The sequence below is a fragment of the Phascolarctos cinereus genome, unplaced genomic scaffold (assembly GCF_003287225.1).
Source record: "Phascolarctos cinereus isolate Bilbo 61053 unplaced genomic scaffold, phaCin_HiC Scaffold_522;HRSCAF=1146, whole genome shotgun sequence".
NCBI lineage: Eukaryota > Metazoa > Chordata > Mammalia > Diprotodontia > Phascolarctidae > Phascolarctos > Phascolarctos cinereus.
In genome coordinates this window covers 5,823-22,789 of record NW_027555872.1, presented here as the reverse complement: position 1 = coordinate 22,789, position 16,967 = coordinate 5,823, and the positions used below count along the sequence as shown (strand labels likewise).

The window sequence follows — 16,967 nt, the reverse complement described above, 5'->3', positions numbered from 1 at the left end:
AGAATCACCACCTTGACATTATCAATCCTTTGACAACCCAGAACCCTGAACCTAAGAGCATTTGGAATAGCAAGGCTTCCAGACCAGTGCCTGCAACCCTCATTCTGGGAAAGTGATTGAAATGAAATGAAATATAATTTAAAAATAGACATGAATAAGTCTGAAAGTAAAAGTTGGTTATAGTGAGGTGATGAATATGGATTTAGAAATGGGAAGGGATGGTGCATGGTAAGAAGAACAGTTACTTGGGGACAGGAGAGAATTTGGGTTGCATTCCACATCTTCATCCTTCCTAGCTGTGGCACATAAATCACTGATTTTCTTGAGCCTCAGCAACCTCACCTATAAAATGGAAATTATCCTATTTGCACTTAGGATTCTCATGTGGATGAAATCAGATGCTTCATAAAGGGTGGTTTATTTTCAACCTTGCTGTCCAAGCTAGAATGTAAACTAGAAGGGACAGTCAGGTCCTACCTAAAGGCAGGCAAATCTTCCTTTCTATCACAATGGCAGTATTAAAGTCTTTCTTTCTCTCTTTCTCCTTTAGGATTACCATGTGACCCCACATTCATCCTTGAGTTGCTCCTTGCAATGTAATCTGCTCTATCATTTTCCAGAAATGTTTTGAATATAAAGACCAGAAATTTCTATATTTAATGAAGCTTTTGAATGAAAATGTCAAGATCATAAGTTCCCCATGGATGAAGGTGAGACCAGTGTCTCTCTTTGAGCTCAGAATATTTTTTTAAATTACTTCAAAGAAACTACTACAAGCAGCTAGGCTAGAATTCATCATTCATTCCATTGGGAGGTACAATAGTGCCATGTTGGAAATGGGTTCCCATTTTCTTCTTTATTGACAAGGACTAAAGACAGAAAAGGTCACCCTATGTGGTCTGATTTGACAGACATTATAAGGCCCCTCCCTGGAGTAGTTCACCCACTGGTCACAGGACTGAATGTTAAATTCATGTTACTAGAGACAAGCTGACTTTTCCCTTGTGCACCCAATTTGGATCAGGTTAGAAGATGAGTTAGCTGTCCCAATGGAAGGTGGAGGCTGAGCTCTTAGAAGACCTTAAAATGAGAAAGGATGAGAACTTTTCCGTTGGAAGTAAGAATTGAGAGTGAAAGCCAAAGAGTTTCAGGCAACCAAGGAACAGATGCTAATTTTTAGGGCATTTCTAGGAATGATGAGAAAAGTCACTATTTTCCAAAGGGCACTTGTCCCACCCTTACTCAGCCGTATTCTCAACATGATCCAAGTGCTAAGTAGAAAATTATTTTCTTTTTCTAATAAAGTATGATACAAATTCTTTTTTTAGGTCTACAATTCTTTTCCATCTCTAGTGCATTATCTCCCTGGATCTCATCACAAAGCAATTAAAAATATGCAATCAATACTTGAATTTATTTTGGAAGAAGTGAAGGAACACCAAAGAACACTGGATCCCAGCAATCCTCGGGACTTTATTGATTGTTTCCTGATGAAAATGGAGCAGGTAGAGTGTCAGCAGCAGGTCTGAATCTCACTTTTGTAGGTGAAATGGCTTGTGTCTTAGAGGCTGACATTCACATTCACAAACATAGAGCAGTAAATAATCATATTTTAATCATAATATGGCCAGAACACTATATGAGAAGAATGAGAAGACAGGGTCCTAGCCCTGATGAATTTCTAACCCAACAGACAGGAGAAAGCCCATGTAAGGACAAGAATAATTATCAGGAATGTGTAAGGAAAGCCAAAATAGATTAAAATTGAGGATTTAAGTGATGAAGGAATTTGAAATTAGCAAGAAAGATAATATTTGGACTGGGTTAACATAAGACTTCCTTCTGGAAGAGTTAGGTTTTAGTCTGGGTTTGAAGGAGGTCCCAGAGCTTAACAGTGAGGACTGGGCAGGACATTTCAAGACTCTACAAAGACAGTGGAATAGGGAACTTTAATCTGAGCAGCCTAATTGGAATGGAGGGGCTGCTGTGGTAAGTACTAGGGGGAGGTTGGTGGGTTTTACAGTCAAGATAGTGGAGTAAGAGGCTCTCACTTTCCACCATTCCATAAACAACAAAGAGCAAAACAAAAAGAAAGAAAAATCATTGAAAAGTTGCATAAAGAAAAAAAAATCCACCGAATTAGAAGCAAAACTAGAATAAAACAATATGCTAATGTAATTCATATGGAGTAAATGAAACCCAGAAAGTACCAGAGAAACATGGAGAAGGTAAAAGATATGCTGATGGAATGCTGAAATGGATCAATGACCTACTTAAGCAATAAATGTGCTCTGAGGTCATGACTTATGGTTTTCTTACCACATGAACCAAAAAACACATTAATTCAGAAACATTTAATTTAGCAATGTGTCAACATAACTGACCAGGAAAATCCTTCCTTCATCAACCTATGCACATAAGGGTATATTCTCCCACAGATTCCTACTCCACTGGTAGATGAGGAATGTGGGAGAGGGCAAATATGTAGACCAGAGCAAGAGATTTTTAGAACTAATATGTACAGTAGTCTCTTGTGTTTCATGTGTGAGAATCTTCAGAATTCCATATCCTTTCCCCACCACCACACTCACAGTGAGCATAGACCTTAGTTGACTTCAACTTGAATTATGCCCTAGCACCTGCCTGCTTTTTCCTGTGTTTTTACTTTTCTTATCTTTAGTCCATTGGTTATTTGTTATATATTCAATTTCTGGTCTCAGTTGTGAGTTTTCCTCATATCAACATCTCATTGTCAAGGGCAAAGCATTTACCACCTCAATTTCCTCATTAGTAAAATGACAATAATAATGCACTAACTGTATCACAGTATTTTGATGAGGATAAAATGGGAAAATACATGGATCCTTTTTGCATTAATTGTTATATATATGGAAGTTGATAATTTTTTTCCTCCTTATTTGCTAAACTAATAAATCCTGTTCATCTCAGTAAACGTAGAATAACAGAATTTAATCCACAAGAAAAACAAGAGCTTACATGCAGTCATTGTGCATTTGTTGCTTAGTCATTTCAGTTCAGTCCAGCACTTCATGACTCCATTTGGGTGTTCTTGGCAAAGATACTGGAGTGGTTTTCCATTTCTAGCTCATTTTATAGATGAGGAAACTGAGGTAACCAAGGTTAAGTGATTTGTCCAGGATCACACAGGCAGTTAGCCAGATTTAAACTCAACCCAGTGCACCACCTAGCTGCTTGTGTATACCCACAGATATGAATGATATATAATATGTAAGCACAGATATCTTGCAAGTTAGTATCATACAGTATGTGTCAAACATGAATAGAAATGGATCCTGGTAGGCCTCATATTAACTAGAAAATGCAGAAATTAACATTCTCTATGTAGTATTATATCTGTATTTATTTTACTAAACATTTCCCAATTACATTTTAATGTGGTTTCAGCCACACACGTTTTGTTGGTGGCTTGAGGCCTGAGAGCTGAGTTTGACCCTCCTGTTGTAGCACATAAAGAGCTGCCCTCAGAGCCAGGCAAAACTGAGTTTAAGACCCTCTGACACAAAAAGTCTATGTGATCCTGGGCAAATCACTTGACACTATAGTGCCCTAGGGCTGGCAACTCTCTAGAAACTTTAAGTTTTTCAGAGAAAGTGCAGACTTGCATTGGCAGACAGATTTTTTTTTTACCTGGAAGTAACCTGTGCCATGATATTGCAGGTCTAGTCTCTTTCTGTCTGTCTGTCTGTCTGTATATATCCCCCATCCTCCACGTATCTTTCTTCTCTCTGTCTCTCTCTCATATGTGAGATGCAAGGGCCAAAATGCTTTCATAATTGCTAGCTACTTGTTCTGCTTTGGATTGTGTTGCTCAATTTAATTTATTTACAGGGTCATAGATTTAGAACTGAAATGGATCTTGGAGGTAATTGAATCCAGCTCCCTCATTTACAGATGAGGAAACTGAAACATAAAATGGTTAAATGACTTGTCTAAGGTCAATGATAGAGCTGGTGGTGTGTTGGGGGCAACTAGGTGGCACAGTGGATAGAGCACTGGCCCTGAAGTTAAGAGCATCTGAGTTCAAATCTGGCCGCAGACACTTAACTAGTTGTGTGACCATGGCCAAGTCATTGAACCCAGTTTGCCTCCCCCCAACATTAAAAAAAAATATCAGAACTTAGATTTAAACCAAGGTCCTCTGCTTCCAAATCCTTATGCTTTCCATTTGCCCTGCTGCCTCTCTTACTTTTCCATTAATCATACCAAATCATTCTTAGGAAAAGCAACAACCACAATCTGAATTTACCATTGAAAACTTGGTCCACACTATAAGTGACTATTGCTGCAGGAACAGAGACAACCAGCACCACCCTGAGATATGGACTCCTGCTTCTCCTCAAATACCCTGAGATAGAAGGTGGGATAAAGGATAATAACACATACAATTTAATCCACATGAGAGGGGTTCCTGGTCCTTTTGAGACTTTCCTTGGAAACTTTTTTATTGCCATTTTAATGTATTTAAGTCATTACATGTTCAAGTTTACTTATTCCTCCTTCTCCACCACTACTTCCACCTTGCTTAGTGAAGTGGTATATAATTGTGAGTTATTATTAGAGGTAGCCACACAGATAGTGAAGTGAATAGAGACTGGAGCCCAGTGCTAGAAGTGGGAAGAACTGAATGATTGAAAGGCACTGGTTCCTGATAGCTTCTTGATGCTACTTGACCACAGAAGGAGCTGGTGCCTCTGGATTCCTGTCACTCTACAGCTGCAGAGGGAAATACCTTGGGCATATGGTTGGTCATATTAAGTTGTAGAACAGGTCCAGATTGAGAACCCTCCTCATTTCCTACATCAAGTGTTACTTGGGCTTCATTTATTTAAGGACACCTGACCTTTTCTTATGGGCATGGGACATAGGTGCCTTAAGTGATGCTCAGCTAGTTTAAGAGACTAAACTGGAGGGGGTGGAGCCAAGATGGCAGAGTGAAAGCAGTGACTTGCTTAAGCTCTCCCCCAAACCCCTCCAAATACTCATAAAAAATGTCTCTAAACAAATTCTGAGGCACCAGAACACACAAAAAGATGGAGTGAAACAAATTTCCAGCCCAAGACAACCTACATGATTGATCAGAAAGGTGTATCACCCCAGGATGGGAGTGCAGTGCAGTGTGGCCTGGGGGCGCAGGCCACAGAAAACCAGGAGCAGGTCTCAGAGGACTGAATTGTGGGCAGCTGTGGTGGTTTCCAGACTGCTCAATCCTCAGTTGCCAGGGACAACTTAGAACGTCAGTGGGAAAAGTCTGTTTCTGTGGTGCTCAGAGAGGAAAGCAGGGTTTCAGCTCCATTCCCCAAGAGCATGGCCATGGGGGAGGGGCATCAGCTTCCTGAGCTTCTAGATGACAGACTGAGGGGGAATCTAGTGGCTGATCAGAGAGGCATTGCAGGGATCTCTTTGCCAATGCTGAGGCAGAAATCTCTTGCTTTACCCATGTATGGATCTGGATCACGGTTCTAGGTGACAGTGCTGGGGTGAAGAGGAACGCTGGCATAGAGGAACTTGTGGCTGGGAACAGGAGCCCCTCCTCACAGTTACAGGATAGAAAGGAATACTTTTGGTCACAGGCTAGGAAAGCAGTAAACACCGCACCCCTTATCATACCGCCTTGGAAGAACTGAAAATTTGCAGGTCCCTAGAAGTATCTCTGAAAACAGCAGTACAAACACCTGAAGCTTGGGACAGTAGATTCTCCACATTGCAGGCAGACTCTTACCTTAACAAAGAGTTTCAAACTCAAATAATTGGCCAGGATCATAAGCACACAGAGCAAAAAGAGTCAGACTGTATTATCTTACTTTGGTGAAAAAGAAGATCAAAATATACAACCAGAAGAAGACAACAATGTCAAAGCTCCCACATCCAAAGCCTCCAGGAAAAATATGAACCAGTCTCAGGCCTTGGAAGAGCTCAAATGGGATTTTGAGAAGCTAGTGAGGGACGTAGAGGAAAAACTGGGAAGAGAAATGAGAGTGATTGAAGAAAATCATGAAAAACAAGTCAACAATTTGCTAAAGGAGGCCCAAAAAAATACTGAAGAAAATAACACCTTAAAAAATAGCCTAATCCAAATGGCAAAAGAGGTACAAAAAGCCAATGAGGAGAAAAACACCCTAAAAAGAAAAATTGGCCAAATGGAAAAGGAAGTCCAACTGCTCAATGAAGAAAATACTTCCTTAAAAATTAGGATAGAGCAATTGGAAGCTAGTGACTTTATGAGAAATCAAGACACTGTAAAACAAATGCAAAAGAATGAAAAATTAGAAAACAATGTGAAATATCTTATTGGAAAAACAACTGACATGGTAAATAGATTCAGGAGAGAGAATTTAAAACTTATTGGACTATCTGGAAGCCATGATCAAAAAAACAGCCTAGACATCATCTTTCAAGAAATTATTGAGGTAAACTGCCATGATATATTAGAACCACAGGGCAAAATAGAAATTGAAAGAATCCACCGATTCTTCTCCTGAAAGAGATCCCCAAAGGAAAACTCTTAGATATATTATAGCCAAATTTCAGAGTTCCCAGGTCGAGGAGAAAATATTACAAGCTGCCAGAATGAAACAATTCAAGTACTGTGGAAACACAGTCAGGATAACACAAGACTTAGCAGCTTCTACATTAAAGGACCACAGGGCATAGAATATAATATTCTGGAGGGTAAAGGTGATAGGATTACAGCCAAGAATCACCTACCCAGCAAAACAGAGTATAATCCTTCAGGGGGAAAAATGGTCATTCAGTGAAATAGAGGACTTTGAAGCATTCCTGCTGAAAAGACCAGAGCTGAATAGAAAATTTGACTTTCAAATACGAACTCTACTGGAACATGAAGAGGTAAACAGGAAAGAGAAATCATAAGAGAGTTATTAAGATTGAACTGTTTGCATTCCTGCATGGAAAGATGATATTTATAACTCATGAGACCTTTATCAGTATTAGGGTAGTTGAAGGAAAAAAAATATATGTGTATGTATATATAGATAGATAGATACAGGGCACAGGGTGAGTTGAAGATTAAAGGGTCATATCTGGAGAACAAAATTAAGGGATGAGAGAGGATGATACTCAGAAGAAGAAAGGGAGAGGTAGAATGGGGTAAATTATCTAAAAAAAAACAGAAAAGTCTCTTACAGTGGAGGGTAACAGGGGAAGGTGAGAGGGAATGAGTGAATCATTCTCATAGGCTTAGGCTTAAGGAGGGAATAACATTCAATTGGGTGTGGAAATCTGACTTACCCTGCAGTAAAAAAGGGGGAGAAGGGGACAAGAGGGGGGATGATAGAGAGGAGGGCAGATTGGGAAAGGGGGTAATCAGAAGGAAATACTTCTGAGGAGGGACAGGGTCAAAAGAAAGAATAGAATAAATGGGAGGACAGGATAGGATTAAAGGAAATAGAGTTAGTTTTACACAACATGTCTGCTATGGAAGTGTTTTGCATAACTGCTCATATATAACCTATATTGAGTTGTTTACCTTTTCAATGAGGGTGGGTGGGGAGGGAGGAAGAGGGAAAGTTTGAAACCTAAAGTTTAAAACATGTTAAAAAAATGTTTTCACATGCTACTGGGAAATAAGAAATACAGGACATGTATAGAAGTCTATCCTGCCCTACAGGAAAATAGAAGGGGAAGTGGATAAGAGAAGGGGTTAAGAGATAGAAAAAGGAACGCACTAGAGGAAGGGGTATTCAGAATACATGCCATCTTGGGGTGGGGGGAGGGGTGAGATGAGGCAAAAATTTGAAACTCATAAACTTGTTGAAGTGAATATTGAAAACTAAAAATAAATAAATTTATATTTTTTTAAAAAGTGTCTAAAATGGAATTTTCATCTCTCTCTATCTATTGAAATATCACAGTCAAGTGTATTATTTATCAATGTAACTCAGTGAAAAATCAGAGAAAATATGAGCAAAGGCAGCTTTTATCTCTACTTTTAAGATAAATTTTCATTTGTATTGTGACAGGAAAACTTCATGAAGAAATTGATTCTGTGATTGGCTGAAATCGAAGTCCCTGCATGAGGACAGAAACAACATGCCTTACAGCAATGCTGTGATACATGAGACACAGCGATACATTGACCTCATTCCCACCAGCCTGCCCCATGTGGTGTCAGAAGATGTTCAATTTAGACAATATCTTATCCCCAGGGTCAGAAGAGTTTCTCAATATAACACAAGATTTTATACTGTCTCATTCAAATCTAGAATCTTGGAGTTAGAAGGAACCTCAGGCCCACCCACATCCCTGAGAAGTAGTCCCAGAATTTCAGAATTTGAAAGTATTTCAGTGGTCATAGTGTCCATTCCCAATGTGAAAAAGGATTCCATCTACTGTATGCTCACCTCGTGGTCATCTAATCTTTGCTTAAAGATTTTCAATGAGGTGGAACCACTTTGTTGCTGAGAAATTCTATTCTAATCTTGGACAGAGAATTTGTTTTATCTTGTATTAAGCCTAAGTTGACAATTTTGTAACTTTAATCTATTGCTCTTGGTTTTGACTCCCAGAAAAAAACAGAACAAAGTTCCTCTCTCTTTCTAGTAAAACTCCATGAAACACTTGGAATCAGCTACTATGTCTCCTGTTCTGTTATGTCTCCTGTTCTCTTGTCTAAATATCCCTGTTTCCTTCAACCCATCCTCACGTGGCATGGACTTGTTATTCTTACCATCCTGGTTGCCCTCCCTTGAGTACCTCCAGCTCTTCAGCGTCCTCCTAAGATATGATTCACAGAAGGAATACAATCCTCATTTGTGAGCTGAGGAGACCACAGTACTACTTCCAAGCTGTCTTTGAACCTTCAATAATTGCCCTTAGTATATGGTCAGTCATCAGTTTTCAATCCACCTAGTGGTGTGATAGTCTAACCTGTATATTTCCATCACTTTCAGAGGAAGAGCACGAAAATCTTTATCAAATGCTTTGCTAAAATCTAAGAAAAGTCTATGTATGTCATTCTCCTGATCTACCAGTTTATTAATATTCTCAAAAAATGAAATAATGATGATTCCACTGCAGATCCTTGTGATCACTACCTCCTTTTCTCAAATCATTGCCTCATTACTTCCTTTGCTAGATTAATGATCTCTTTAGAAATATCTTCTAGACTCTGAGTGCAGATTGAAGTGTGCTTTTTTCACTTTATTTCTCTTGGTAAGGTGTCTAGATGTTCCCTAATTTTCTCCTTACTTCCCTGGGGTATTCTATCCTTGTTAGCTCTATCTATTTATTTATTCCATTCTTTTCAGTTCAAAGATCATTCCCTTGGTCAGAAAACAAAAAACAGAAGCAAAAGAAAAATTGAGAAGTTATGCATCTTTTCTTGTCACTTGTTATCCTTGTCCTTTAAGCCTCTGGGTTGTGGGTTTGTCCTTTCTTTAATCCTCCTCTTTTTCACAACATAGTTTTAAAAAATCTCTTCCTTTTTTTAAATATAAATTTATTTATTTGTAGTTTTCAATATTCATTTCCACAAGTTTTTGAGTTCCAAATTTTCACCCCGTCTCAACCTTCCCCCCACCCCAAGATGGTATGCATTCTGAATATCCCTTCCCCTACTCTGTCCTCTTTTCTTTCTCTTCCCCACTCTCTTATACCCTTCCCCTTCTATTTTCTTGTAGAACAGGATAGACATCTGTACCCCATTTCCTATATTTCTTACTTCCTGGTAGTTTCTGAAAACATTTTTTTAAACATATGTTTTTAAAATTTTAAGTTTCAAATTTTCTCTCTTCCTCCATCCCCACCCACCCTCACTGAGAAGGCAAGCAACTAAATAAAGGTTGTACATGTGCAGTTACGCAAAACACTTCCATAGTAGACGTGTTGTGAAAAACTAACTCTATTTCCCTTAATCCTATTCTGCCCTCCCATTTATTCTATTCTTTCTTCTTATCCTGTTCCTCCTTAGAAGTATTTTCTTCTCATTATACCCTTTTCCAATCTGCCCTCCTCTCTATCATCCCCCTACTCTCTTGTCCCCTTCTCCCCCTATTTTCTTGCAGGGTAAGACAAATTTCCATACCCAATTGAATGTGTATGTAATTCCCTCCTTAAGCCAAATCCTGTGAGAATAAGATTCACTCATTCCCTCTCATCTTCCCCCATTTCCCCTCCACTGTAAGAGACTCTTCTGGGTTTTTTTTGTGAGATAATTCACCCCATTCTACCTCACCCTTTCTTCTTCTCCAAGTATAATCTCCCTCATCCCTTAATTTTATTCTCCATATATGACCCCTTAATCTTCAACTCACCCTGTGCCTTCTTTCTGATTATCTCTCTGTCTGTCTGTCTACCTATCTATCTATCTATCTATACATATAATTTATTTTTCCTTCAACTACCCTAATACTGACAAAGGTCTCGTGAGTTATAAATATCATCTTTCCATGCAGGAATGCAAACAGGTCAATCTTCATAAGTCTCTTATGATTTCTCTTTCCTGTTTACCTCTTTATCTTCCACTTGAGTCTTGTATTTGAAAGTCAAATTTTCTATTCAGCTCTGGTCTTTTCAACAAGAATGCTTGAAAGTCCTCTATTTCACCGAAAGACCATTTTTTCCCCTGAAGGATTATACTCAGTTTTGCAGGGTAGGTGATTCTTGGTTGTAATTCTATGTCCTTTGCCCTCCGGAATATTACATTCCATGCCCTGGGGTCCTTTAATGTAGAAGCTGCTAAATCTTGTGTTATCCTGATTGTGTTTCCACAGTATTTGAATTGTTTCCTTCTGGCAGCTTGTAATATTTTCTCCTTGACCTGGGAACTCTGGCATTTGGCTATAATATTCCTAGGAGTTTTCCTTTGAGGATCTCTTTCAGGAAGAGAATCGGTAGATTCTTTCAATTTTTATTTTGCCCTCTAGGTTGTAATATATCAGGGCAGTTTTCCTTGATAATTTCTTGAAAGATGATGTCTAGGCTCTTTTTTTGATCAAAGCTTCCAGATAGTCTAATACTTTTCAAATTCTCTCTCCTGGATCTATTTTCCAGGCCCATTGGTTTTCCAATGTGATATTTCACATTGTTTTCTAATTTTTCATTCTTTTGCATTTGTTTGACAGTGTCTTCATTTCTTATAAAGTCACTAGCTTCTAATTCCTCTATCCTAATTTTTAAGGAAATATTTTCTTCATTGAGCATTTGGATTTCTGTTTCCATTTGGCCAACTTTTCTTTTTAGGGTGTTTTTCTCCTCATTGGCTTTTTGTACCTCTTTTGCCATTTAGGTTAGGCTATTTTTTAAGGTGTTAATTTCTTCAGTATTTTTTTGGGTCTCCTTTAGCACGCTGCTGACTTGTTTTTCATGATTTTCTTCAATCACTCTCATTTCTCTTCCCAGTTTTTCCTCTACGTCCCTTACTGCTTCTCAAAATCCCATTTGAGCTCTTCCAAGGCCTGAGACTGCATCATATTTTTCCTGGAAGCTTTGGATGTGGGAGCTTTGACATTGTTGTCTTCTTCTGGTTGTATATTTTGGTTCTTTTTCACCAAAGTAAGGTAATATAGTGTGACTCTTTTTTCACTGCTTGCTCATGATCCTGGCCAATTACTTGAGTTTGAAACTCTTTGTTAAGCTAAGAGTCTGCTTCAAATGTGGAGAATGTACTGTCCCAAGCTTCAGGTTTGTACAGCTGTTTTCATAGATTCTTTTAGGGACCTGCAAATTTTCAGTTCTTCCAAGGTGGTATGATAATGGCTGAGGTGTTTACTCCTTTCCTAGCCTGTGACCACAAGTATTCCTTTCTGTCATGTGACAGTGAAGAGGCAATCCTTTCCACAGCCAGTACAAACTCCACCATGTCAGCATTCCTCCCCACCCCAGCACCGCCTCCTAGAACTGTGACCCAGATCCAAACACAGGCAAAGCAAGAGATTCCTGCCTTAACACTGGCAAAGAGATCCCTGCGATCCTTCTCTGATCAGCCACTGGATTCCCCTCAGTCTGTGAGCCAGAAGCTGGGAACCAGCTGCATGGCCCCCCAGGGCCAGGCTCTTGGGGAATGGAGCTGAGAACCCGCCTTCCTTTCTCAGCATCAAGAGAAACAGACTTTTCCCGCTGACCTTCTAAGTTGTCTTTGGCATTAGTTGATTGAGGAGTCTGGAAACCTCTACAGCTGCCTGTGATTCACTCCTCTGAGGCCTGCTCCAGGTTCCCTGCAGCCTGAGCACCCAAGCTGAGCTGCATTCCCAGCCTGGCGTGATACACCTTTCTGATCAATCTTCCAGGTTGTCTTGGGCTAGAAATTTGCTTCACTCTGTCTTTTCGTGGGTTCTGCTTCTTCAGAATTTGTTTAGAGCCATTTCTTATGAGTATTTGGAGGGGTTTGGGGAAGAGCTTAAGCAAGTCACTGCTTTCACTCTGCCATCTTGGCTCCACCCCCCAAAAAATCTCTTCTTGTAGTGCTCTGTTTGCAGCATCAGCCTCTGTGCATTTTAGTCCTTATCACTTCTGTCACTATGGAACTGTGACATGCTTCTTTTATTCTTCCTTACCCTCAAAAAATCTAAGTTAATTGGTGAATTCCCTATAATAATAATAACTATTGTTTATAAAGTACTTTGAGATTTGCTTTACATAGATGATCTCATTTATTCTTTAAAACAACTCTGTGGGAATAGTTGCTATTGTTATCCCCATTTTACAAGTGAGGAAACTAAGTCTTAAAGAGACCCCCTGATTCACCTAGGGTCACGCAATAAATAAATGTATGAATCAGGATTTGTATGAAGGCTTTCCTGACTTCAGGTCTAACAGGCTCCTCGCTGCACTACCTGGCTACCTTATCCACATTGGTATCTTTAGAGAATGTTCCTTTTTCTTCCATCACCAGAATTCTTTTTCTTTGTGTGTTGAGAAACTTAACTCTTCTCTTTCTTTGTGATAATAATAATAGCTACCATTAAGGCTTGTGAAACAATTTACAAATATTATCCCTTTTCATCCTGATAACAATGCTGAAATGTAGGTGCTGTTATCATTCTCATTTTACAAATAAGGAAACTGAGTCTAGGACAGGGTAAGTGATTTGGCCAGGGTCACATAGCTAGTGAGTGTTTGAGGCCTGATCAGTTCCTTCTGACTCCAAGTATTGTACTCTCCCCATTGGGCCACTTAGTTGATCCTGTATAAACTCTAAGATGGACGGTCACTTTCCCAAAAATTCCCCTTATTACCATCCATAAGTGTGCACCGAAAGTGTGTAAAGTGTGATTGCGTATCCTGAAACACAGCATGATCCCTCCAGAGGAAGAATGTTGTGCCACAGGGGATCTGCAGATCTCTATTCACATCTTTGTTATCCAAGTTCCTCTCAGATGGTGAGAACTGGTTCCACTATAATTGCAGGATGAAATTATCATTAAGAAAATCATGGAATTACAAACTGCTCTGTTTTTGATGGAAGTGAAACTCTAGGATCCGAAAGGATAATTGAAGTCTTCTATCACTGCTATATCATGTCTAACCTCCAGAGCTTATAATTTGTTTTCTGTATTCCTTGTAAACTTTTTTCTATCCAAATATTCTGTAGCATATTGTAATGACAATGCCAGTTCTGATGTTGTCTCCATTTCTCTTTACCTAGATGCTTCTCATCATTCTTCTTTCCTCTGCTCCCTAAATAAACTCACACGAGTGTTTCTTCTTAATATATACTACCCCACTCTCTTTTTCCTATCTGCTTTCTTTTAAATAAGTTATAGTCTTTCCAGGACTTCAGTATTCTTAAGCATCTCATCATACCAAGCCCTATTTATGCCTTTGAGGTCAAATTTGCTTCCTTGTCTTAAAATCCCCAATCCACCTTTTTTTAACAGCACTTTAAGCATTAAAAAAGCCTTTTGACTATATTTGTAATAAATCAAAATCATCACCGTTCCAGCCTTTGCTAGATGCATCATTCCACTCCTGGTCAGGAGTTCATCATGTCTATATTTTTACTAAGATGTGGTCCAGAAATCCAAATCCCATTTTTAAACACCTTCTTACAAGATGTCCACTTCTGAAATCTGCATTAACTTTCTGAATCTTTTGTTTCCAATTACAACCATAATGAATACACCACCTGTGCTCCTAAAGTCTTTAGGGTTTTTTTCCCTTAATGTCAAAACCTTTGGAAATGCTTCCCAGATTTATGGTAGTATCATAATTTTTGCTCATGTGAATCACCAGATGTGGGTAGTAGTTGTATCCTTTGTTTTGTAAGGTTCTCCACTATCTCTTGGACATATGCTCCTGGAATATGGCAACACTGTCTATTTTTGTGCATGTGTGTGTGTGTGTGTGTGTGTGTGTTGTGTGTGTGTGTGTGTGAAGCAATGAGGTTAAGTGACTTGCCCAGGGTCACACAGCTAGTAAGTGTTATGTGTCTGAGTCTGGATTTGAACTCAGGTCCTCCTGACTCCAGGGCTTGTGCTCTTTCCACTGTGCTACCTCGCTGCCCCAGAACTATCCATTCTAGTTATTGTCAGCAAACAATTGGTTCAGTATCCTTCTACAGGGAGTCACCAACTGTTCTTCTTTTCTTCTTCCTGGATGTCTTGCCAGATAACACCTGTGAACTTCCTTTACCATTCTTTAGACTACAAACAAGTGCTTCTTCCTCAGAACATCTTGTTTCTTCATCTTCAAGAAGAGCTCCCAACTTGTTTATCAGCTCTTGCCTTATTCTTCTGTGTGACATTATGTTATTCTTCAACATCCTGACATAGGTCACAATTAATTTCTGTCTCTTCAGATCATCTGGAATCTGCTTGGTCTTATCCATGATTGGTGTGCTTATTGTCCACCCAAGCAGCTCTTTCCTCTTTTGATAGATCTAATGATTGAAAGCTATTTTATTAACTTTTTTTAATCTGAAATCTGCCTCCTTTTGTATTTTACTCATCACTATTGATTCTACTCCTCAAGTGTCAAAGTTCAGTTTCATCTCTTTTAATAGCATTGTAGACTTTCTAACTTACTATCAGAAGAGGTATTTAAAAAGATTGGCTCTTTCCATACTTAAAAATCAGGGGTTTTGACTAGGTGATAGTTCTAAATTCTCTTTCAGCTCCAACATTCTTTGGTTCTTATTTTCTAATTATTTATTTGTATCTCTTTTTTTCAGGGAACCACCATCATGCCATTGCTGTCTTCTATTCTGTATGATGATGAAGAGTTCCCTAATCCAGACCAGTTTGACCCAGGTCACTTCCTGGATGAAAGTGGCAACTTTAAGAAGAGCGACTATTTCATGCCTTTTTCAACAGGTAAGACATTCATCTAAATATGTACATTAAAGATGGAATGATAACTCAGAGGACCTTATTACTTTTGTGACCTTGGTCAAATTATTTCATTTCTCTGGGCTTCAGTTACCTTACATGCCCAAAAACTGGGTTGGTCTAGCTGACCATTATGGTCCTTCCAATTTCTATAACCAGGGAGTAGGGTGGAGACACAGTAAATCATTCTTCTAATTCTCCTTAGGCCTAGGTTCATCAACAAATCAGTTGAGTTTCAGAGTAGCTGTTCCAAAAAAGAGGCAGAACTGAGATAGTGGCCACTCTGTTCTGCATCCAGAGTGACAGCAACCCCCCCCACATTAATAACCATCCTCCAAGGCACTGTCAACCAGGAGCTACTTCTCAGATAAATCTTCCAGGCTTTTGTGTTAGCATGGTATAATCTTGTATTTTATCAAGCCAAGGAATGGGATTGGGTTATCTTAAGGCCTACTACTCAGGTACCATTATGGCTAAGGTCACTGAAGGTCTAATCTTAGAGTTTATGATTTTATAGAAATGTGACTCTTGACTAGGACACATGAGCATGGAACCCCCTTCCCAAGCTATGTATATTTTAATGAGGATCTATTGGTACAGAATTATAACTGATGGTCTGTCCTTTCACCTTCAAGTCTTGGGGGAACCTACTGGTTATTAGGTAATGGTGGTGATGGTCCATTCTGGCAGTGGCAGACAAGAATGTTGGCAGGCAGCTAACTATCCTTGACATTGTGGTCTCCAATGCCCTGCTCAATTGGTTACAATACTTGGGTTAGAGCTAGAAGTGAGTAGTTAAGACAAGTGGCTGGATGGCCATGAAGCTGTGGGGTAGACTCCAGAGGTGTTTTCTGTCCAAAATGGTGATAGATGGTTCCCAAAAGGAGCTTTGATCATTCTTCTGTCACCTTTCCTCATTGCAGTCACTGTGGGTAGCCACAAAGTTATTCCTTGAGACTGTAAATGAGGGATTGTTTCTCCCTAAGACAATGACTCCTTTCCTCTGAATATAAATCCCAGAACTTGCTCTGGCTCAGGGGAGATTGATTGAGGGAGAGCATACAGGAGGGCTTTTTCCTCTCTGTCTTGGCTCTTCAAAGGAGTCAAGGACCAGAGAGGAAAGGAATGCACACAGTTCTTCACCTAATGCCACTGAGTGTTAGTGGGCTACCTGACAGTCCAAAGAAGTGGCCTAGATGGCTTAGAAGTTTACAAATATCAAATCCTTATATTTGTCTCTTTCAGGAAAATGGATATGTGCTGGTGAGAGTCTGGCTTGGATGGAATTATTTCTGTTTTTTACTACCATCTTACAAAATTTTACCTTGAAATCTCCCATTGACTCAAAAGATATCAACAACACCTCAGTTGCCAGTGGATTAATCAAAGTACCCCCTTGTATGAGCTCTGCTTTCTCGCTTTCTAAAACATGTGAAGGACTAGCCCTAGTTCCAACTGCTCTAGAGTCTCCTCACATTCTATGAACAAGATGTATTCATTCCATTGCCTGCCAATGAAAGCCCTCTATGATTTCAGTCCAATATACTCTTCTAGCATAATCTAATACTCCCTTTGACTTTTGCCAAAATCACAATTTAATTTTCCTCAACCTTCCTTAGAAATTCCCTGTTGCGGAAATAT

At 39.3% G+C, this 16,967-nt stretch overlaps 1 pseudogene; it reads left to right on the top strand.

Annotated features, from left to right (window-relative positions):
* The first annotated feature begins 1,332 nt into the window (after positions 1-1,332).
* Positions 1,333-16,724, top strand: LOC110204510 (cytochrome P450 2C42-like; annotated as a pseudogene).
* The last annotated feature ends 243 nt before the right edge of the window (positions 16,725-16,967 follow it).